This window comes from Pelmatolapia mariae, linkage group LG17, assembly GCF_036321145.2.
Source record: "Pelmatolapia mariae isolate MD_Pm_ZW linkage group LG17, Pm_UMD_F_2, whole genome shotgun sequence".
Taxonomy (NCBI): domain Eukaryota; kingdom Metazoa; phylum Chordata; class Actinopteri; order Cichliformes; family Cichlidae; genus Pelmatolapia; species Pelmatolapia mariae.
The window spans coordinates 6,427,047-6,452,331 of record NC_086242.1 but is presented as its reverse complement, the minus strand read 5'-3'; the positions used below and the strand labels follow the sequence as shown (position 1 = coordinate 6,452,331).

Below are 25,285 nucleotides of genomic sequence, written 5' to 3'. Positions count from 1 at the left end.
ATAAACTAGGCACATATTCATTAAGATGAGGTTTTAATAGCAGAGCTCAATACGAGTGGCGTTTAATCATTTTCTGATAGACCTGAGAAGAGGGGGAGAGAGAGAGAGAGAGAGAGAGACAGACAGAGGGAGAGAGGTAGAGATAGAGAGAGCATTGTGGTGGGGCTCGGCCTTGTGTAGCAGGCCTTCCCTGGCCATCAGCCCAACATTACAGCACTATTCCTTCTCTGCTCCCTCCAAAAAAGCATTTCTCTCTGTGAAACACACAAAAGGCCGATCCGGAATGCTAAAGTACAGGTAGGAATGCACTAGAGAAGAGATTTGCTCAGTTTCGTCGAAATTTCAAAGCCAATGCCACGTTTCTAACCAGTTTGACTATATTTAGTTAAGCCTGCTCTCACTGGATAGTCATGTAGCCCTGGAGGAAACAACACCCAGACACAATGTTCATACACACAAACGTGGTGATCAGGTCACACGATGCGGCTCTCCACATTCGTTATGTCTTCATCTTTTGACAAAAGAAAACCACTGCATGTGTGCAAGCACCACACACCTAAGTATACACACACACACTTACCTCCACACCCACACACTCTCTCTCTGACTTACCCACTGAGACTTTGAAGTAACTGGCCCACACCACAGCAATGAGCTATCCTGGATGAAGCGGCTGTACTGGACCCATCCGTGGCTGCACACAGTATGTCCACATATCCTCTCTGTAGAGAAGGGCAGAGAAGGAGCTTGGATTCAGTCACACAGCTCTGCACTCCCTGCAAGAAGTAGGCGGGCACGCCAACGACAGACCCATTCAGAGTCCCAGAAAGTACCAGCCTCCGTGTCTGCCTCAGCGCCTTTCCTACAATGTCTGCCCGCGCCTCTGCCTGGGATTTGCCCGCGATAATCTGCCCACTTCACCCCAAACCCATCTCTGAGCGTTGGGTAACCTCCCTAACCTGAGCTAACTGCTTTCTAATATTTACAAACCAGCTCCTCTCGCTCTCCCATGTCTGCCAGCTCCTTGTCTGAGACTGTCAGGGCCCGCCACAATGGAGAGGCCATGTGGGTTTCCCATGGAGTCGCGTGTTCCTCCCGTCTGGCAGTTAACAAGGCTTTGAATGAGGAATGTTAGCAAACAGAGCTGCTGAATGTCGGATGAATGCTAAGCCAGGCAGCCAGTCAGATCACAGCGCTCGCCCGGGCATATGAATAATGCAGAAAACTCGGCAGGGAGGAGAGGAGACAAGGCTCCACCTCCCTGTGCCCCTTCCCAACTCCACCCACCCCTCCTTCTTTTCCCCGCTCGAAACTCAAATGCCTTCACGGGAGCAAGAGAGCCGAGAGAGGGGGGAAAGAGAGAATTCAAGATCTCTGCTGCTATTCACTCATGCAATAAAAAAAAACCTGCAAGAGAAGAATAGTTACACATGCACACACATCTAATTACTACAAATCAGTTCTTTAAATACACCACTTTTCCCTCTGTCGTTGGGATCTATCACACTCTTTTTTTCTTTTTTTTTGTTTTTTGTGCCTTTTGTTTGGAATTGGCACCTGTCCCAGAAAAAGCCCCGCTGCTGCTCCGCCCTCCTGCTCCCCTTTCACTGGATACTGCCCACGAGATCGAGAGAGAGCGAGAGAGAGAGAGAGAACGTGAGGAAGAGAGGGTGGGGCAGAAAAAAACCAAAAAAAGAGGGACAGGTTTGGAGATGGAAAGGGTTAGGAAGGTAGAGGGCAAAGCAGATAAGAGCACAGGAAAACAATAAGGAATTCAATTTAAGACCCATACGCGAGACACATGAAATCGAACAGCACACAAAACAAACTGCAGCCTTCATACTCAGATTCATCCAGGAAAAAAAATCTGACATGTTGAGCAATCAAGAAACGTGCTGAAGGAAAAAAAAAACCAAACAAAACAAAACAAAAAAAACCTTTGCACCAACGCTAGGGCACGGCGCAAAACTCCCAGGTCCAGTTTATCTCTACTAGCAACAACCCAGGCGAGGCAAAAACGTGATAAAACTAAAAGCGCGTGAAAACAAGGATCTGAAAAATGCCCTTGCAAATGGCGCAGCAATGTCGAAGTAGGAGTAAAGCAAAGCCACTTGTTGCATGATATTGAGGAACAGATCTTGCAGGGAGAAGTGAGAGCAGGCAGAGGGTTAAAATCCTGGGACTGGGAGTAGTAAAAAATCCCTCCCTCTTTTGGCACAGACTAGCTAAAGGGGAGGGCCTGCCTGTAGAAATAGCAGCAGAGCGTTTTTCCCCTTTTTTTTTTTCAGAGCTGCAGCGTCCTAGTCTACCCTTTCGCATGTGGCCGGGACCCAGGGAGAGAGGAGGAGGAGGAGAGCGATGGATAGAAAAAGAAGCGAGAGCAAAGAGAGAGAGAGAGAGAGAGAGAGGGGAGGGGGTGAGAGAGGAAGGGGAGAAGAGCTGTGAGTGGAGGAGAAAGAGCTCAGCTGATGATGAAACAGGGACGTGTGGGAGTGCGTGCGCACTACGCGTTTTCATCACAGACCCAGTATGACGTGCGCATGCACGAGGCAGGGTGGGGAGGGAGCTGAACTGGGCTACGGGGTGGGGGGTGCACTTCTGCTGAGGACGAGAGTCATAGCAAACACTCACAAATGATTAAAGGATACTAGGACAACTTGCAACACCTAACTTTGAGACTGGAGGGAAAGATTAATAGTGTATCTTTTCTTTGCAGAGCTGCTGGGCCTTTCAGTTTAATATCAGCCATTTGGCTTTGACCCACACGTCTTTATCACTAAACTCCCAGCTGGCACTGAAGCAATGGCATTCCCCTAGCGAAGGCCAAAAGTGTCAGGTATGATCAGTGATGAATATCCTTTTGATTACTGCTTGTTTTTTGGGGCTTTTTTAATGCTCAATCATTAATACGTAGGAAAGCTACATCAACTGTTCTGGCACGCAATCAAAGCCAGATAAGCACCTGGATGCGACTGCCCTGCCATGATTGCGGCATTGAACCACGCTGTAAAAATCCTGTAATATTTACCGCAGTGCGCCCGCCATGTGCCATTACTAGGCCACCCTCGCCTTGCTGCGAACTGCAGCAACAGCAGCCGGTTCTGCGTGCGACTAAGGAGAGGAGAAATGTCGGGCAGTAACCGAACGATAAAATGGACTCTGTTGATGACTCTGCTCATGTCCAACACCCTCCTTCCCCCTCCACGTCCAGCCTATTCTGTCTCCCACCCTTTCTTGTCCTTTCAGTAGCACTGTTCTAGCCTACAGTAATAAACAGCCCTGCTCTGAACAGCTAGTGTTAATTTAAGCCTGCATGAGAAGGATCTTTTTTTTTTTTTTTTTTTTTTTACGTTTTTGTGCCAGATACTACCCCTGCTGTCTCCCTCTCTCCCCTCTTCTCATGCACACCTACCAAACTCTGGATCAGCATGCTGAAGGTTATTCACACCCGTCCGGTTTCCACCCGACTTCCCTCCTCAAAAACTTTTCTGGGCAGCCAAATTGTTGTAATGCCCCGTAACTGTTTGCAACAGATTCCCCCATGGCAAAGAAACAACTTCCTCCTTTTTGGACACCATTCCCCTCCCCTCTAGTCTTCGCTTTCCCAAAAGAAACCCAGAACTCAGCACAGGCAAATTTTTCCCCTTTTTCTCTCCTCATAGCAGCAGCCATACAAAAGAGAGAGGGGGGGGGGATTGTCCAACAAAACGACGAATCTCACATCATGGAACACAGCTAGCTAGACTCCATGTCAATCTGTGTTTATGCTCGCAGAGTCTAAAGAGGACTAACATGAATTTAAACAAATGAAAGCTGGGAAAACATCAGTATTTCCAGAGTTTTTCAATACGTGTGGTGTTTCGTTTTTTGTTTTTTCATTTTAAACAGGCGACAAGTAGATGAAAAACAGCGAGTATGAGCAACACAAGAGCAAACTAATATGGCCGCTTGCTTACTTGCACCGACCCTGCACTCTCAGTCCTGGAGACTGAAAGAAAAGGCGTTACGCTGCTGTTTGTGCGCCTTTTCTACCTCGCAGAACGAGCTTGGAGAGAGAAAGAGAGGGAGAAAGGAAGCGAACGGGTGCACTTGCCTTGCCTAGCTCTCTCCTCACCTTTCCACACAGTCAAATAAAAACTCGGCTTCCCTGTGTTGTGTGTACTACTGCTGCACCATCCGCATTTCAATGACGCACAATGCGCAAACTCGTGAAAAATGAGGAGTGAGATTACTCCCGAGGTTCAACGTGAGGCAACTGGTGATTTAAATGCACTTTATCAAAAAAGCAATAAATTCCCTCGTGGGCCTTGATGAGCAAAACCGGTCGAGCACCAAACAGTGATCAGACTGAACCCTGTGACGTCACATCTCGCCACGTCTTTGAACCAATTGCTCTCGCTGAAATCATTAAACGCCGTTACAAGTGCCTGCTGAATATATATCAAACACTATTGTAGACAAATCCGTGTTTCATCTGGAATCAGAAGAGTCCCTTTGCTCTTCATCTTCTATCTAAGATACTGTTACTGCAAGTCAGTTGTTTACCATCTAACATGTGGCAGGAATTCAAAAAACTTGGCAGAGCCTGTTGCACCGTACGTCGCGGAGAGTTCATTTGAGGATACAGCTCTGGTTTTGGCTCAGCTGCCAACTTCTGACACTGTAGCCCTCTGCACGGCCTCGCCCCTGCAGGAGTGGCCTGCGTAATGCTGCCATTGATGAAACTCCAATATTAACAACCTTCTTTATGACATCTCCACGAGTCTACAACCGCTTTTTTCCCCTTATCAGCTCCCTTCATCTCCTCGTTAAAACTGAGCTGCACTCTGCCTTACAGCACACATAACGTCAGGGTGTAAAAGCATTGTTAACATTTCCTATGCATGCAAGTGCTGCATATTTTGTGTGAAGGTAAAAAAAGAACAGAAGCTTCGACTAGTCTTACATATTCACAAAAAAATCAAATAGATGCAAAAGGGAAATCGAATAAAACATTATCAAATAACCCAACCACAAAAAAGTGACAATGCATGTGTCATGGTTGCAACACAGAGCCCAAGTCTCAGTGAAAATGACTTATAACTCTTGAGGAGCTCAAGCAATTAAGTCGCTGACTTATCAGCCCCCGAATGCCTTCACATCTTTATGAATCATCCCACAAATTTACTGCAACAAACCAGCCGATCAACACACACACAGTATAAAATTTACAGCACACTGACACTGCTCGATGCTGCACTGCCCCAGGGCAAGCAACACACACATGCACAAAGTGAAATTAACTCAACCACAATATTTTTGATACTCACTGTTGGTAACTTTACAGGACCATATAAATACAGACAAATCGCAACATGAACTGCAATTAAACAGCCAACAAGTAGCTGAGAGAAATCACAGCAGATTGGCTATCAAACTGAAATTCATCATTAATAAATAGCAATAAATAAAATAAACAAATCTATTATCCACCTTTTAACCAAAAATATTTTTTCTTCAGTGTTACTTTTAGCTGTTAGTTAGCGGAGAATTAATGGAGTTAAGTAGAACCACCTGGGATTGCCAGTAAAACGAGATATGACCCTCTGAGGGATCTACTTCTGTGACTGCACTGATGGATTGCACTGAAAAAGACCAACATTTGGGTATTTTTTGCATGTCAAAGATGTTCTTCTGAAGGGTGAAAAAGTCGCACAGGAGATCTATGTTTTACTGTGAACCTGAGAGTTATAGCTGTCTACACATTAACACCCTGGCGAACTTACAGAAACTTTCCCTCTTTCTTCAGTGGCCGGCGCGGCGGGCCCGCTCCCTCTACAAGGTGGTCCGTCGAGGGGCCCCTCAGCAGCACGTGCCTCAACAACTTCTCTATTACACCCGTGACCCTAAGGTCAGGCTCTTAAGGGTTCTGAACAAAGGCCACGACCCTAGGGTCAGAAGTGTAACGCCGGGGGCAGGTCGGGGCCCCACGGCAAAGAGAGCGTGCTGTTTGCTTTGAAAGGTAAGGATCACTAACACAGAGGCCTAATAAGGATTAAGGGGCCATCCCCTTTGGGATGTCACTTTGGGGCCTCAAACATCAGTCTCTATTAACCTATGTGACCCCCGGCGGCCATTATAAGGCTATAGGTCACAGTCACTTACGCTGCACATCTGTAAAACCTAAATCACATGCAACCTTTAACTTGAGTGCTGCTCATTATATGTACAAATTGTTCTGAGAGATTAACACCTTGTCAACAGGACTCAGTCCTCCTTGTGAGGAGCTGTGCCTGTGCAGGTAACTTGTTGCATCAGCTGGCAGATTTCAGTCTTCAGAAAAGGTGCTTTAAGGTGAAAAGCAGTAATTCAGCATCAGGTCAGCTGACAGAGGAATAAAAAAAACAACAACCTGACAGGTCATCCCAAAATGTAATGTATAACTGAAAATCATGTGAATACAGCTGATTTTTCTTTTTTCACCTCACGCAAAGCAGGCTCAGAGCACTTGGTAAAACTTTAATAAAAGCAGGTAGGCCAGAACTGAGGGAGAAAAATTACAAAATGGAGGACAGGAGGAGACAAGATGGCGGCCCGAGTGATGCAGCCACCCGCACAATCCTTGTAACGTGTCAAATCGCCATAAAAACGTTGTATTTTGTGCGATCTCTCTTGATGTGTTATTTTTTCATTTTTTAAAACCAATTTAAACATTTGTCAAAACAGAGACGACTTACAGACACTTCAAAAGATCTGAATTCATTTTAGTCACTTTGGGAACTAAAAGTCACAGGATTAAATCCAGTGATGTCCAGAACAGCAAAGGCGGAGAGGAGACATAACGTGCACTTTTCATTAAGATTCATTCGTTCACGTCGGATTTAAAGATTGCCTTCTTAATGCTCAATTCACACTAAAGTATTTCAGTTACTTTGAAATTTATATAATATAAATTAACTTTAATTTTTTTACTGTTATAATGAAGAAAAGAGGAAACTACTGAATTATTTATTTTTTCATAATATATTTAACAAACAGTGTTTGTAAAACAGGAAAAGATAAATGAACATAAGGATAAAACACACACGTTCACATCATTTATGCAAAACTACTAGTTTTAATATATTATATTATTAGTATTGTTAAGAGTAAAAACATAAAACACATTGTGGGCAATTTCTAATTGAATGCGAACCAATACAACCAGAAATCACTCCAGATTCAAATAATAAAAGGAGCTAAATTCATTCAGGAGTCTTTTTTTCACTCCCAGATTTTTTTAATGCAATTTTAATAATTAACTCAATTTATGGATTAACTTGAAATGTGACAACCGCTCAAATTTAAATTCTACATTTACAAGTTGCATGATGACACTTCTTCCCCAAATTGAAGCCTGGAAAAGGACAAACTTTTATTGTGAAAAGATTAGATACACTTCATTCATAAATGAATGATAATTTCAGTTGTTAAACATTCTGCTGAAACCCATTTTATAGTAACTTTATCTCTGACCGCTTTCATAAAATCATCTCTGCACAGAGATGTATGGAAAAGCTTAAAATGTGGTGTATTTCCTCTCCCTCGTTTTTTTAAAAGAGTCATTTAAATAAAGAGCATAACCATCACAGTTTAAAAAAGAAACTGTCAATTTTGTTAACTATTAGAGGTTGACTTTTAGTTAACCCTTAAAATGAATGAAGATTCTAAACCTGTGTAATTAAAAGTGAATAGAGGAAACACTTGAAACATTAAATCCTTCTACATATTTGCACTAAACTGGAAAAATTAGTAATTATTAGGAAAATAAGAAGCAAAATTTGTGCTCAGTATCATTTGAGTTTTGAATGCGTGATTAGAAAATGTTCTTTCAAAAGCACATTATTCAAATTTCCTCAGATCTCAAAAGCAATGTGTTTTAATTATTTCCCATGAGAACTATAAGGAGTAAATAAATGTACACATTTCTGTATTTCTTTACTTTAAAAAAATGTTTTGTTTTTTTTAAAACTCGTACTTAATAAAACACAAGAGGGTAAAGCAACTGACAGAAGCTCTGAACAAATAAGGAGCCAGCAAGGATAAAATAACATGTCCTCAAGCGTTCTTCGTACGCAGTTCACACTTCTCAGGGGCACAAACCGAGCACTTTGTTTCAGATGTATTTCTTTTCAATCATTAAGCCACTCACCTCTGAAAAACGAGCTTCTCTGTGTGGAGGGAGCCTACTCGGCCACATGGCAGAGCAAAGGTTGGAAAAGAGGAGAGAGGGAACGGACCTGCGCTCGCTAAAGACAAGTGTACTAAACAGCTTTTAAAACGGCCAAACAGACAATAAATCGCAAGCAGGCAGCACTTTGACAGCTTCTCCTTTTTTGCAGCTCTTCTTCATTAAAGTAAGGACAGAGCTTTGGGAGAATCATTGTCCTACTTTCAGTTAACCATGAGACTCTCCTCTCTAGGTCATTTTGCAACTGTCTGGTTTATTGGAAAACTTTGGTTTCTAATTTAGCTAACAGAGTACACTGCCCATCTTGAGAAGGTTTAAAAAAAATCTAATTAATCATGTTTTTTCAGGGAAAATAGAAATGTCAAAGTGATCCTTGGTTAAAAAAAATTCAAGCTTTTTTCTACTGTGCAGAGCATGGCAAAATTACATTTACAACAAAACTAAGTTGAAATAAGTTCAAGCATGCCCTTGGTAGTGTGTACTTATTTTAACTTGCATTAAATAGCTTTTCTCAGTGAGTTATTCAAACATTTTGTAGTGCTAGCTGTCAAGGGGAAAAAACTGTTCTGAATGCAAAGTCGAGTGCTCTCAAGGTTATGACATTTTCGGCTCGAACATTTGTCTTTTTAGATCACATGTGGCTCTAAGTCATTACTAAAAATGTAAGAATGACAGCAAATCAGAAAACTGCAGAAAGGCACAAATATTAAATAAATAAAGCATATTTTAAGATGCATTTTTTACATTTAAAACTTACCCCTCGTCTCATCTCCTCACAGAAAAACACACACATCCCACCCACCCACACACACACACACACACACACACACACACACACACACACAGACACACACACCTACACACGCCTCTCCTGATTCCTTACTGCTCACATTTCGGGTCCATCCCACATTAATAAATGATCAATTTTGCAGCTCTTATCAAACATCAGCTCACATGCAGCTCCCTGGCGTTCTCTGGGAGTGGTACCACCTTTTAAAGCATTCGGACCTGCCACGTCACAGGGCTGCACTGCAGCCTGGATGGGCCTGCGTGACCTAGCTCGGTCCAAACAGGAGCCCTTCGCGCCACAACCCCCACCGGGACCCGTGTTTCATACAAGCAAGATGGTGGCGGTGGGAAGCTGTGTTTTATTTGAACTGAGCAATTCCATTAGCCTCCTGCTCCATGTTTCCTTTCTCATCTCTAAAAATCAGACACTTGTCTGACTGAACTGACAGCACCCTCCTTTTAGTCGCCCGTATCCAATTCAGCTGACTAAGGGTTCAAGAATGCTCCAAACACAGTGTTTTGGTTGATTTCATATCGGGAACGAGTTTACATGCACATCCTCTCAGCTTCACACACACATGTACAAACACACACACACACACACACGTCTGGATTTGTCTGGGTTACAGAAGGTAACACAAGGCACACATGAAACCAACAGTAAGCAGTATCTGAGCAGGGATTTCACACGTTTCTGAATTAAGAAGATATTTTTTGTTTTTGCTGGTTCACTGACATTTTCAATGCTTATAAAGAGAAAGAGTGTGTGAATGTGTGTGTGAGAGAAACTTAATGATCACATCAGGACAACCTTATATCATGCTAAACGTGAAAAATTAAGAGTGCTAATAGACTGAAGTTTCTCTGAACTATTGCAGCTGTTAAATGTTGATGGTAGTGATTTATCTTTAATTGGATTTTACAGACACCCCTCCCATTTGGGGATGTCAGTCTCATTCCTGAATTCTCTATGAAGCCTTACAAAAAAATCTACAGATAAACAGAAAAAAATGGCATATCAATGTTAAAAGTGCTCTGATTTGTATTGTCTTTTTTAAGCTATGCACAAGGACAGAATATATTAATCTGCGTATTTTTACATGTATTTCATGTCAAAACACTTTTTCTTGTTTTGTGGTCTTTTATTCATGGCTGGCCTCAATATTAAATGACTGTCCTAAAAAAATGTATAGCATTCAGTTCACTTTGGCAAAGTTCTGCCCAAACATTAAGAGAATGATCAGAGCATTTTAACTGTCTGTCCACCAATATTAAACCTAAACCTATACTCACACATATGTATTTTTTCTTTTTAAATTCAATCTCTGGCCAGAAACACCAGCCACATAATAACTATCAAGCTGACTCCTGCTTTAAATCCAGTGTTGTTTTTTGCTAAAAGTATTGACTCATTGTGGTGTCTACTGCAGTGTGCAGTCTAGTGAAAGGGGAAAAGAGACGCTGGCTCTCAGGGGTTAAGATGCTAGCAGTCATGTGCCTGTCGGCTGCAACAAAAGCCTGCCTATGTAGGGTGCATACAGATGGAGTGAGCTCCTTTGTGTGCAGCGTTTCACACGTCGCAGCCTCGGAGCTGCCAGGTCTGGCTCTCTGGGCCTGGCTACAGGCCTAGCTAGCAGCTTGTAGCACCTGACGCTGGGCTCTCACTTTGCTTTTCTTTGCGTGAGACCCAAGTGCAGCGAGTTTTTGAAAGATAATGGAACAGAAGTCCAAATAGTGGGTCACACGGCTCAACACAAACAATTCCAACGAAACACGGCACAGCAGAGCACAGCCAGGCAGGCAAGACAGAAGCACTGTAAGCATGGCTCCCATTTAGCTCTGCTGCAAAATATTTGACTTTTCCCTCCTCTGCTGTCTGTCAAGTGTCCCTGAAAAGTGCTGTCCAAGACTACTTGAAATATGCTAACATACACACAGCCAATAAACTTTTAATCACGAGTACTGTTGTGCATGAAGTGTAAACAGTTTTTATCCTACTATCTTCTATATCACGTCCACCAAGTCATAACGGGAAGTTCCTTATGGTGTTGCTTTACAATGGTGTATAAACTATTTAAAGCCTGTGCGCAGGGCATTGCTACATATCCTATCAGTTGTCGAGCATAAAGTCCACTTTAAGCTAACAGCTTTCTTTCTTAAGCTGCACAAAGTCAAACTAATGCTTTTCAGTAAAAAAATAATGCTCTTTATTTCGTTGTTGGGGAAACACAAACCAGGATTCTCACACAGATGCAAAAGAATCTAAGAGTATATCATTCAAGTAAGAGTTACAATACAAACTTCTTACCCAAATGCCACACACACACATGCACAAACACACACATGCACACACACACACACACACACACACACACACTTGACCTTGAATGGAGCATTAAGACTTATTATATATTATGCATACACTAAATAAAAAAATTTCAGGACAGTGTAACTGCTGTAAATACCAGTTCTGTGCCATTTGCCATTTGGAAGGTTATTATATTTTTATGAATAAAAATAAAAGTATTGCAGTTGTAAGCCTCCAACAACCAGTCAGGTTGTTTTTAGGCTCGTGCCTATACACACTCACAGGTAGAAGATTTAATTTAATTTTGACTATTAATATTTACTACTACAACTACTACTACTAATAATAAAAATAATAATAATAGAGCTGTTACTGCAAAAAAAAATGTTATAAATTCTAAGACACGAATGCTTCAACCTGACAGCATTAAAGATCTACTGTATATAATCGAAACTATTTGAATGTGGGAACTCAAAAAGAGTAACCAGTTCAGTATCTGAACCCCTGTCTCTCTCTTACATATAATGTTGATTAATGTGCAGAAAGATAAACATTATATCATAGTGAACTTGACCTTTGACCCTGTGGAAATAAAATGCCACCACCTTATTTATCCCAGTCAACATCTGTGAGAAATTCTGTACATTTGTAATTTATTATCGAATAAATTACACATGAAAAAAGAATAAGTTTTTGAGATCACCATGACATCAACGGTCTGTGCCTCTGGCCACGTCTTTGAGACTAAGGCGGGGATTACATTCCCCTGCATACACCACAGACACCTTGTTCTTATATGATTTTTTATTGTTGTGGAGTCTGTGTGTAGGACACAGCTGGTTTCCTTATAGTATCATAGCAGTGGGGACTAATCTACGTGATCACAGAAAATTGCAGATATTCACACGGAGCCTCGTATGCAATCTGCGATGACGATGTTTAACTCATCCAGATTCTTGAAGCTTAGCTAATTCAGAATCTATAAAACCGGCATAAGGAGACTGCCGTGCAATCAGGAGGCTGCTGGCTTGTCTGGTGTCTTAAAGCAGGACGCTTGGCTGGTACGAGGAATGAAGCTTTTGACATTTTAAATGCAGAACAATATTTTTGAGGATTGGGACACACTGCTGCTTTGACTGCACTTAAAACCCACATAAAGTGGATGGAAATTCTGCGGTGGACCAGCATTAGTCTATTATTTCAAGCGCACAGCCCATTATTTGTACAAAGATAACTTTTTTTAAAGCTTTTCGTTTTAGTACATGTAAGCTTGTAGTCAATAAAAAAATACTGTTTCACTGTGCTGTTGATTTTGGATTGTCAAAGACCCAAGCGACAGAGGCTACACTGAGAAGAAAATAGAGCCATAAAAAGTCACTTCTGCTATCCTTCCAAAAATAACAATTAATCTTTAATGAGAAATACTCTGTTCTCTCTAGATCTTCTCCCAAAATAGGATTACTGGCACAAAAAAAGCATTTTTACCTTGTTAGAGCCAATACGAGAACCTCTGTGCAAATATTTTCATCAGATAAATGAAAATATTTTAATACGAAGACATCAGGGCTGCCACAAACGATTATTTTGATAGTCGACTAGTCACCGATTATCTTTGCGATTAGTCGACTAATCAGATCATGCATCCATTGGACGTAAAATGTACAGCTTATTGCACCAGCATGCATCTGCTCTTATATAACTATCATTAGCTTACAGCTTTAAGTGTTTAAGGTATGTGCTAACTAAAAATAAAGACAAGATGATAGTTTATTAAATTTTAATGAAATTTGCAGATTGTTTCGATGAAGTTTAATAAACTTAGCCGTCTGCTCCTTGCTATCTAAAATATAACAGGACACCGGAGCATATTCTCAAGCATCTCACACTTCTGATAATCAGTTGCCTGCTTGACGTTTATTCAGCTGTGTAAAAACTATAACTTTAATCTCAGCCAAACCAATTTACTCAGGAACAAATAAAATACTGAAAAAAGCAAAACAATAAGATTTTTAAGTTATCTAAGTGACTTATATATCATGTTTAACCTGAGTTAAACGGCGGTGGGTTTGAAAACGATTTGCCGGGAGTCTGGTGTTCTCATCGGCTCTAGTGAGCCTTGAACCCCGGCTACCTATCAAGCTGGTGGGTAACAGACATCTCCGAAAACGTTGAAGTTTCCACAGCTACATTCTCGCCTGAAAATATGTTAAACATTTATTTTGTGACCCAGAAAGAATAATAAGAGTAATATTAAAACTAACTAGCTGCTGCCATTGTTGGAAACTGAGCAGGGCCACAAAGTATACACCCGACCCATCCTTCAAATCTGGGGAAATGAAGGGCTCATTTGTCGGCCGCTTTTGTCTGAGTCTTCGAATTTGGACAGTCTTCGTCGTGTCGCTGTAACGTAATCGGCCTACAAATGTGGCACAGGAGGATGCGGTTCCTGAATTTGGACACGGCTACGATACCGGACACCGCTTCTTCTTCTTCGGGGTTTAATGGCAGCTGGCATCCTTGCACATGCAGTGCTGCCATCTTCTGTTTCAGTCCGTTATTACACTCTTAAATCCTACTACTTATTCCTGCGTCTTTTGGGGTCTTACAAAGCTTCAAACGACACGTCGACTATTAAATTAGTCGCTGACGATTTTGATAGTCGACGTAATCGTGACTAGTTGAGTAATCGTGGCAGCCCTAGAAGACATTGGAAGTTTGCATCACTTGTATTATAAGAACAATTACTAGCTGCTTTCCTGTACAACCATTTTCGACACAGAAAATGACTCCATGTTAGCCCCCATTACTTTCCATTATGAATGCTACCGACATGACAGAGATTTCTGGTTTTGGACATACAGGAGCACTTTTTTCTATAACGTGTTGTGTTCCCAGAGAAGACAAGTACCAAACTGAGAGCCCCTTTAAAAGAAGGTGTTACTTTATCTCTTTAGAAGTGACACAATGGTCACTTATGCTGCCATCACACTTATAATGAGCTAGTGAGGTGCAATTAGCTCCCACATATCATCACGTATTGTTCCACACCATGTTAAAATTTTAGAGTCTAAATACTCCAGGACCGGGAAATAAAGCTGCAGGGCTTCAGACAGAAATGTGCTGGTGTCTGTCACACTTACACACACACACAGAAACAAAACAGCCCTCCTCAAACAAGTTGCCTCTATAAGTTGTATGTTAATTAAACTTTTGTCAGAGTATTAGCTTCTATTTTCTGACCCTGCGCCCTCCATTCAGCAGTCACGTCTTAAAATACATATACAAATACACGAGCAGACACACACAGACTTTCAAATGTATAGCCACCGCATTTTTCAGTTACATGTTTCAGAACAAGATGACTAGGTGCCTGACAACCTCAGTGATGGAGGAGATGTGAGGGTGGGAGGAAAAAAAACGTTACCCTAGCGTGTTAGTTTTCTGCCAGGGAGTCCCTATTGACCTGTTAAACCTTTGTGACTGGAACAAATGCAAATGGCGCTGACTTGTTCACACAAAATACTAAAGGCTCATTCAAATGAGGCCCCGGGCCACAATGAAGCAGTGGCCGAGCACTCTGTGGAGGCTGGGCAGCCCCCAGTCTGAGAGAGAGAGAGAGAGACAGACAGAGATTCATTTTGCCATTGCACAGTTCATTCCAGTTGTCTGGTAGAGAGAAGTCATCCACTCTGATTACTTCTCCTTCATGAACACAGACACACACACACCCACACACACACACACTCACAAGATAAAATTACCTTACACCTCTCCTGTAATTCTGTGCTTACTAAATCACACTGTTACACTGCACTGAACTTTACCCTGTAATTACCTTGTCTGTAATACTTTGTAACTGGACGCCAGCGGACGTGAACTGCTCCTGTTATCAAGTGTGACACCACTCATCCTTGATAATGACACACTAGTTAATACACTCTAGCTTTCGCAAAGATACTGACTGTGCCCCAATGACTAATCACTTTTTAAGTCTGTCCAGCCAGCACAGAATAGGAAATGGAGTTGTAAAGAAATGAATAGAGACTGGAAGAAAGTGGCAGAGCAATACAACTCAAAGGCTAAATAACAGATAAATTATATGAATAAACGGAAAACAAATTACTCTATCAGTAACAGCAATAATGACTACAATCAAGTCGATCACAGTTCATGTCAAAAATGGAAGTATGAGTAAGATATTTACAGCCTCAGAAATGGAAAAGAGCCAGACAATCCAATTGAGGTTTTTCATAATAAGAGCATGAGCTGAGGTATTCAAACTGAGATACAATATTTGTATGAGTCAGTCCACAACTGGGTTAACTGGGTTATGAAAACAAAAATCTACAGTATGTAAACAAAGTTAAAATGCTAAAAAGGAATGCAGCCAAAACACTGCGGGGAAGCCTAGGATTAAAAAATGTTTTTTAAAAAAGACCATGTCTCTGCGATTCCCCCCGGTACCTGCCTTCCTTAATGAAACTTTTTCATATAAACTGTCTGTCTGTACACATCTATTGTGTTTATTTCTTGTGCACAGTGTGTAAGAATGTTTAAAAAAAAACAAAAACAAATTAGAACCTCAGCTTCACTATAATGTTTTAAGGAACAACTATTAAAAACAATTAAATTAAAATTGTTTTATGCGTAAGACACAGTAACAAAATACCTCATTCTGATATTGAAGTATTAGCCTTTTAACAGAATACAACATGCTAGGGTGGAAATAAAGTAGAGCTCTTTTGCTCCATCCCCTTTCTTCAAGCAGGAGATTAGTGGGAGCCCGAGGATGACTCTCACGCGCACATATGGACAACACCTGACCTGAGAGAAGCTGCCTACTGGACCTCCACTAAACTGGATTTATCAAATGAAGGGTTTTATACCAAAGAAGGGATGTAGTGGGATGTAGACCAACCACTGCAATTCAGTGTAGCGACCTAGATCCAATACTCTGTGAACGTGTAGAAGTTCAATTTTGATGGTTAATGTGATGTACAGATGTTATTTTATTTAAAGAATTTACAGCTACAGAACTCACTCTCTCTCTTTCATATATATATATATATATATATATATATATATATACACATATATACACACACACTTAAATAAAAACATGAAGCTGAGATGTGCTGCCCATGCTGTATAAGGAGTGACACCTGCAGAGGTCACACATGAGCTAAAACTCTGCAGAAAAAGAGCAGAGGAAATTTAGAGAGAGGAGAAACCGAGGCGACAGATCAGACGTCTAACCCCATTTACAAGTACTTTTTATTGATCTGTTAAAGTTTGTTTTGCAGACCTGAAAAGCTCGGTACATAACACAACACAATGACTGCAGTAGGTTAAATAATTAGCGATTTTCTATTTAAATATTCATATAAATTGTACTTACTACTTTTTATTCTTTGACTCCTCCCAAAACACATTTTTATACTTTCTACTTGTCTTTTTTTTAACATTAACATTTCTCTCTACATGTCTTTGTACCAGATTTATACACAAAACACGAAGCTTACATAAGACACATGGATACACTTTTAATTTCCATCGCCGGACACCTGGATCAGCTCCAACATTAAACCACTGCTTTAATCAATAGTCTACATTATAAAGTTATTATTATACTGTAGAGGACTACTTCCTATTGAGTGCATTAAGTTCTTAATTTTTGGAATATTTTGCTTCCAATTCATTTTAATTTTTTACACAAGATTTTAACTTTAAACTTAAGTGGTAAAAAACAGAAGAAGTGCATGGGTCAGGGGTCAAATATTAGTTCCACTCATCACAGAAAAAGGACACAGGTCACACACAGAAGCAAACTGAGCTTTCACAACTAAACGAAAATTACAATGAACTCTTTTGTCCAACTCCAGTCAAAAGCATATCCTGCAGCCAAGCACTGTTCAAAAGCACAGAACTTTATTTCGTGTTCTAGTGAAGCTCCTGATGCTTCCAAACATACTAAACATGTCATGTTGAATTATGAGAAAGTGCTGGAAAACCGATGTGTGAAACATGCAAATATTTTGCAGTTAATCTAACCGTGGGGCCGGAAAACAACAGCACTTTAGGGTTCGATACTTTGTTCAATACAGTCAGTAAGTACTGTGGCATCTATGCAGAGTACTGCATGAGAAATACACAGTAGTGTTTGGAGGACGTTTTTTTCTTACTTAAAAAAAAAGCACAAAACAAGATTAAGAGGAACATCACATTACCAGTGGTCCGAGTAAACTCAGTGAACTTTTGTGAGCTTGATATTGATCTCATGGCAATGAATCAGCCAACTCCACCCATGTGGTATTCTATGCAAGTCAAAACAAACATAATTCCAGTAATCCCTTGTGTTTTCGTCAAGAATGTTATTCATTCAGGTGCCTTCAAAGTTTACCCACATTCATTTGGCACAAAAGAAGTCTCGAATCGTCTCCCTCTAATTTCTATTTCAACACTTTATGCCCAAGGATAACCATAGCTGCCCTTATTAACTAAAAAACCTCTCCTTCCTTGCACAGATCATGGAAAACTCAGTTTTGCAACAAATGCATGACAACGTAATTTGTTCTGATTTACAAGGAATCAAATACTTCACAGAACAGAACCAAAATGATTAGTTATCACACAAAACCACCCCTATAGGCAGGCCCATGTGGCTTTCAGTGGGAATCTCCGAGTTCGGCAGTCCTGTTGGACAAACTGTGACTCATCACTCAAATCTGATTGTGCAGTTTGACTCTTAATCATCCCATTTTATGTCACTCTGCCACTTTGACTTTCACAAAAGATGAGGAAAGATGCCTTGAGTGTGCATACATTTTGAGCAAACTCTACTTGAAAACCCTCAATGACATTACGAAGTACAGATTTCACAGTGACTAAATTTCAGTTCCCATTTCAGCCTTCAAACCTTAGTCCCTTTTATAATTAAAATTTTATGAAGAGATGATGGACAAAGACAGAAAAGTTATATAGGTTTAAATTGATGTTTTTGATTTGCATTTATTATAATACAAAAAATATATATGCTACCCTTTCAGCAGGCATAAGAGTGTTGAATAAATTAGCATGGATCTCTGTGCCCTTCAAACAATCCACATAAGTCACTGTACGAGTTTTAACAAAGTAATTTCATGGAAATTTTAAGCAATACATTATCTTAATTTAGATTTCCTGTATGCTCACCTGCTTTACAATGTTTGAGGCCCTGTGGGTTCTCGTCCTCCTCGATATGCTGCCCTGCACCTTAAAACAAAGAGAGAGAGAGAGAGAGAGAGAGAGAGAGAGAGAGAGAGAGAGAGAGAGAGAGAGAGAGAGAGAGAGAGAGAGAGAGAAAAGGGTCAGTTTACAAATTAGCATTGGGGATGATCGCCACTCTGTTGCTTCAACCTGCACTGTGAAAAAATTATCGAGATCTGTGATTGATTAGGATTTGTGGTGCACCGTTTTGTTGCGTGCTGTTCTCTCACAGTGTGCCAGCACAAGCTGGGAATGACACATCGTTACTGGAACATTTCTGCTGCTACATATCGTCGCTGTATGGCAGAAGACCAGAACAATAATATTTACCCTTTGTTTCAACCATAAGTTTTAGTTTTCATTAAATAATCGTGTTTAACTGCAATCATAAAGAATAAATATTAATTATATCTGTTAACATATATTTTCATATACAAAAAAGGACATTGATATAAGTCATGAAGTACAGATTGAGTTGTTCAAATCAGCATAAAAACTATAACTTTTACCCATTATGGGGCGTCATATTTGTCTATCAAGAATTCAAAAGCAAACTAAAATAATTTGTAACACACACACACACATATATATATATATATATATAAATATGTAATATGTAAGTAGTATCAAATATTAGCCACAATTTTAATGTAATTGTTATTGCACTTTAATGCAACTTTACAGAGCAAACTTATATATAATTTTATTTTAAAAAAGTGCAATATGCACAACACCTTGCTATAGGAGGAGGACACTCTTTAGCATCTATGGCACAAGCACATCAGAGCTAAGGGTCTCCTTTTCTTGCATCGCCAGACACTGCTGCAGCTTAGAAGTGATCTATCCCACAACCCCACCCTCATTCAGTCTTTTCCCCTGACCTCAGCATCACCTGATACCTGCTGTTGGGTTAGGGACACTGAACGCACCACAAACAAGGAGTCATTCCTGTTATACTTCTTTAAAGTGTAACTGGAGCCTCACGCTCACTGTCTGATTATGAAGTTTACAGTGGGACCCAAGCAGACCCTTGGATACTTGTGGAAATTAAGTCTGGCAAGAAGCCTTGTTACGTTTACTGTTTCTGCACTGTAAAAGAGTTGCATGTACATTAACAATAAAACAGGGCTGCCACCAAGTTACTGTTAGTTTAACAGTTTTCCTACTGTTATCTACATTACAGCATGCTACTACAATGATACCGTGTCTTGAAGTGCTCCGCGTTCCTTTATTTCTTCCTTATACCACGTCAGCTATAAAAACCTGCACAATGTAAGTCTTCCTCTCTCTCTCTTTACCACTGAGGGCATAGCCTGCTTGTTTGTAAAAGATTTACTGGAATTGTGACCAAGGTATGGTGGCATTTACATTTAGTATGAGCTCTCAATGGTGGCTCATGTGTTTCATCAAACAGGATTGGTGATTAAAATGAAATACCAACCTCTAATGTCAGTTAACATAATGTGAAAGTTAAATAAAAAAAAAGGCAACAGTGTCTGTCCAGCTTTCAGTGCTAAGGCTAATCCTGCTAGCATTCTATAGACAGACAATAAATAATGCATTATCAAAAAAAGTTTTATTTTTTACATAAATAGTCTTGACTGTAAATGATTAGCTCGGAGTGTACAAAATCAAGCATACCTCATATTGAAATTATATAATTTGCACTCAACATTTTGAGAAGACCACTTTCTATATAGACTATGTACTAACCAATAATAATAATAATAATAATAAATTGCTGACTCGACATATTTATTCAGGACTTCAGCTGGTTTTTTTCTGTCCACAAAGTTACAGCCTCAGGGCTAATGCTGCAAAGTCCAATTAAGGGTTAAAGACACCCGGCCAAGGCTTGCTTACTGAGCAAGTCAAACCCCTCTGCTGTAGTCACACAAACAAGATATTAAAACACAAGGAAAAAATGGTTCCTTGACTACTCCTTGAGCAGACTAGACTATTCATTAATGAATAGCATGTTTCGTAAGGACCAATACGGTCCTTACGAAACAGGTATTCTGGAATATTTCTGTCTCTCGGCAGCTGCTGGGTGTGTGACGATGTTTCTAGATCAGTCTGTAGATAGTTCAAAAGGTATTGAAAAAACACATGAAAGAGGCTGAGTAGGTGTTTTTAGTTAGAGTATCTGGCCTTATTTAATTCCTACCACCCCCACCCCTCCAGACCAAAATATGTACATGAAACCTTGAAGATGAGATTATCTACAATTAGGGTTTAGGTCATGCTGTTTCAACATTTCTAGCATTTGCCTTGGCCTGCATGTAGTTCTTGGAATAAGTGTCATCACACATGAAATATGTCTAAGAACAAATTTAAACTCAGTGACCTTCAAACCAAATGAATCAATTTCACGTTTATTCCCCAAAATTATTACGGTTTTGGGATGCCAACGAGTTGATCTACAACGCCGGCTTCCAGTCATTCTTGTTCTGTGGTACAGTACCATTTATCACTCAGCAGATCACTCAGAAGATTCATTGGCTACTTTTATCTTTTGTTCTTTACTTTTTAGCTTTCAGCAATACAAAGGGCAAATGCTTCGTAGTGTCTCGACACTGGCCTTGATAAACCCGGTTTGTGTGTGTATGGTAAATACTTAAAAAATACTTTAAATACTTTCCAAGTATTTAATGGACCTCCCCTTTTTGCTGCAGTTAGTTTATAACTGAACCGGAAGAATATGCACTCCTACCCACAAAGCAACCCCCTCACCCTCACCCAGTCTTCTCACAGGACTTGTGAACTCTCCATAAACCCCTGAGTCCCTCCAGAACACTGCTGTTCATCTGGAATCAGAAAAACTCCACACACACACACACACACAAAAAAAAACTTAAATAGACACTAAGGTACAGAGAGTGAAAAGAGAGAGGGACAGAAAGAGAGGCAGGCCAGATTGCAGAGGGCTGAATCAATGCAGCAGCCTGGTCTCTTTTTTTTTCCTCTCCACTCTTTTTTCATTTTTTTTCTCTCTCTCTCTCTCTCTCAAATGATTCACAGTGGAAAGAAAAGGCCTTTTCCCTGTCCTCAGTTGAACTCCACATCAGCTTCCTGTTAGAAAGGCAAGGAGGAAACACCCAGAGCAACACGCGCGTGCGCACATACACACACACATACACACATACACAAACACACACAGAAGAAGGCCTTCACTAGTGGATTCTTCGCTGCCAGAGAAATTAGGTCAAGCACTTAAATGCCCTGTGCTGAGATGCAGAGACTTAAAATGTGAAGTGTTTGGTGGGGACAGCAAAAGCACAGCAGAGCAACAAACACACATGCAAACAAACGCCTGTTGCACTCGGGATATACACACACTAGTGACACACTTTACATCTCATGGTTTTCCACATTATTAATACCAGAGAAAACTTAAATAATCAGTGACAGACGCCCACCTACTGTTAACACACCATCCATCTGTGCAGATTAGAACATGACAAGGTGGCTTTGTCACACACGATAAAATAAATGACGAATTAAAAAGGGGGTAAGGAGAAAAAAAACAAACACATTTTAAAGCCCTTCTCAGACAAAAAGCTAAAGGAGTATGTGTGAGAGTTCTCAAAACGCCAGATGACCTGATTAGCGAGCGACAGGACTCTGCGCGCCTATACGAAACAGCTAAAGATGGGGTGGGCGAGCACAAGACGCCACACTGCAGCATCGGCCGTGCACGCCGAAAATCCCCCTCGCCAAACCCCACCGCCCCCCGCCCTCTGACCTGAAATGGCCTTAAAGAAACAACACACCACATCGCCATCACATCCAATCAACTATTCATAGAAAGGCTGGATTGCGCTCGTCCTGATCTTGCCGTTTAGGGTTTCAATCAATTGCGTGAGATATGAGAGTGTGGCAGGGAGTGTGGGAGGGAGGATGAAGCTGCTCTGAAAGCAAATGAGAGGAATTTTTTTTTTTTTTTTTGCTGAATCCAAGCCTTCTTCTTTCCTACCATATTGGCCACTGCCAGTATGGCCCACAACGGAGCTCAGAGCTACGGGGTGGCGGGCTGAATCTGAAAATAATCACGCCAATTTTCACTCCACAGCCATGTGCTTTCTTCTGTCCCACTGCCTCACTGTAGAGAAATGAACCCCGGCCCATTGTCTAAAGGCCACCTGTGTTTCTGCTGCATTCTCTCAAAGGCACATTTTCCTGTTTATAACCATGATTGTGCCTTATAAACATGCACTGTCAGGGTATTAATAAATCTCATAAGACACAGAGGGGGGAAAAAAATTGTGTTTGTGACCAAGCTGTTGCAGCCAAGAGGTCGTTCTGACCCCGTTCAAATTTTTGGCTCCTGACAGTTGTGTTCCTCTTTCATGGTGAGAATGTGGCAATAGCACAACACGCCGTGTTTTTGTCAGCTAACACAGATCTTTTCCTGGGAAACGCTGCTGCTTCGTTGCAAATTTGACCGACACTCCAGAATGAACAGAATCTTACCCGACCGGCCAACCAGGCTGCACACAAAGCCTTGAGAGCACATAGGCACACATACACTCACAAAGCAAAAAAGAAAAAAGTGTAGCCAGATGATCAGAGATCAACTGAAAAGGAGAGGCAATTCTCTAAGGTGACCTGATAAATACGGGGCGTGCATGGGCCACTTTTTAACCTTTAACCTGCGATGCGTTTCGGTGCCGGTGAAGTGTGGCCTGAGTGATATATCTAAGATAAACTGACAGCAGTAAATTTGAAAAAATCAGAGTATGAAGCTAACAAAAAAGGAGACTTGTGCTTTAAATCAACAGAGTCAAATTTAATAAATTTACTCCCAGTGCAAATTACAAAGCAACCATGCTTTTATGACTTTATGTGCAGGCTGCATTTTTGCTTTAGTTGCTTTTAGAAGAGGACGATGATTTCCCCACTTTGATTATTATTTAGCAGGAATCTGTGTGATTATCTTCAGCCAAAAACAACCAAAGAATGAGGCTGTAAAAAGAACTTTGTGTGCTGCTACCTGACCAGTGTAAAGCACCTGTTATTACTGCCCACATCCGCGTGTAACATCAAACAAATCAACATCAAACGCATCACAAATCTAATATCTCACGGGGAATTTAAGCATGTGTCTTTTTAGAGAAGCTCAGTGTACACCTGAGACACAGCCAGGAAGCACCAAACGGGCCTTTAGAGCATTAAAAATACATTCAGCTACTGCTGAGTTAGCTGCTCTCGGATTTCAATGAATTAATTTCATCAAAAAACTTCTCTTGAGGGGAAACCACAGTGACACATCAGGGGGAAACCGCACAGTTCTACCATATGTTCTCGGGTCTTACATACGCTCATCATCTCGGGGCACACAGCTCCGGGAGACGCAGTTTTTACTAATTAAACGCACATTTTTCCTTTTCCCCCATCAAATCCTTCAAACCGATCACTTGGAGAGCGGTGATGTTTTCCGCTGGATTGACGCGATCCGCCCGGCTGCCTATCTGTGTTTGCATCGGGGACAACAAAGGGGGAAGATTATGCCTCTCAGCTAGCAGAAACTAGGGCACGGGAAGGCGACCTCTTTTCTCGTATTGCGACGGAGAATTTACAGCCTGGCGACCATTTCCATCACCGCGTATAGACTATAAGGTGTCTGCGACTTGTTCTCAATTTTAAAGACGGTTTTTTTAAGCTATTAAACAGTTTCGGGCACGCTGGAAACTTCCCCTAAGGACTGTTTCAGTCATAACAGTGTCAATATCCACTGACCCAGTCTGGGGAGGGTGTTGGTGGAGGGGAGACACACCGCCACTATTCACACACGCTGTATAGCTTTTGCTTTTAAAACAAAACCTTCGATGTAATTTTACGCAATTGGCGCAAATTTAAAACTAAAAATAAACGTATAGCGCGGCATTTTAATACGCACCGATTCGTCTCAAGTTCAAGTTGGATGGTCTGCTCCGGCGTGTCCAAGTCGGCCGGCTTTATATTTCCTTTAGCCCACGGTGACTCGTCTTCCTTTTTGTGTCTGGAGCCACGAAACAGCAGGAAATTAAAAAAGCAAGAAAGGGACAATATTTGCAGACTGAGATGTGGAGGAGTCATCCCGAGACTCGGTCTCCGAGAGCCGATGCTATGCCACGAAAGTGTTGCGTTTCCCCCCCTTTCTTTCCCCGCGTCTCTCTCGGCCGGCCATCCAGCTCGGTTCAGTGGGGACACACAGCAGACTGCACCGTGCGACTCGCGCCGCCGGTGAACCAGATGCGTCAAGTTCAGCTGAGGTGAAACACGAGTTATACAACCACACCGCTGTGCGGTGCAGGCTGCTCTGCCGTGCTGCTTATTTAAAGACTCCAAAATACGAAGGGAAAGGGGGGGAAAAACAAAAGACACCACTCTGAAATATCAGCAAAAACGAGCCTGCGTTCAGATGATTATTAAGGGCTGCCTCACTCCCTCCCCTCCTGCCCCCTCCGCGGACCTAAAAAGCACTATTTGCTCGCGTGAACTTTTGTCAGCCTCGTGAAAAAGACTATTTTAATTCGGCCGTCAACTTTTACTGGTGCTGAAAATAGCACAAATTACTGCCGCGAAATTATTTACAGCAGTAAAAGAATATTAAAGAATTAAAACCCGGACAAAAATGCTATAAAACAACCACTAAGGTCACTGTAAAGTCACATATTTTGCATGGCACACAGGTTTTATGCCCCACCTTGAATTATTACACACATACCATGCCTTTTTTTTCCCCACTTGCA

General features: G+C 41.2%; 1 long non-coding RNA gene across 2 annotated transcripts in view; it reads right to left on the bottom strand.

Annotated features, from left to right (window-relative positions):
• The window catches only part of LOC134615961 (uncharacterized), a 34,311-nt gene extending 9,426 nt beyond the window's left edge, over positions 1–24,885 (bottom strand). Inside the window, exons 1-3 of one of the 2 annotated variants that reach the window (XR_010091373.1) lie at positions 24,451–24,885; positions 18,498–18,557; positions 613–722 (exon numbers count right to left, since the gene is read on the bottom strand). This is a non-coding gene — a long non-coding RNA (uncharacterized LOC134615961). The remainder of the gene's footprint in view (positions 1–612; positions 723–18,497; positions 18,558–24,450) is intronic. The other variant, XR_010091374.1, reaches the window with a different exon arrangement.
• Positions 24,886–25,285: the final 400 nt, after the last annotated feature.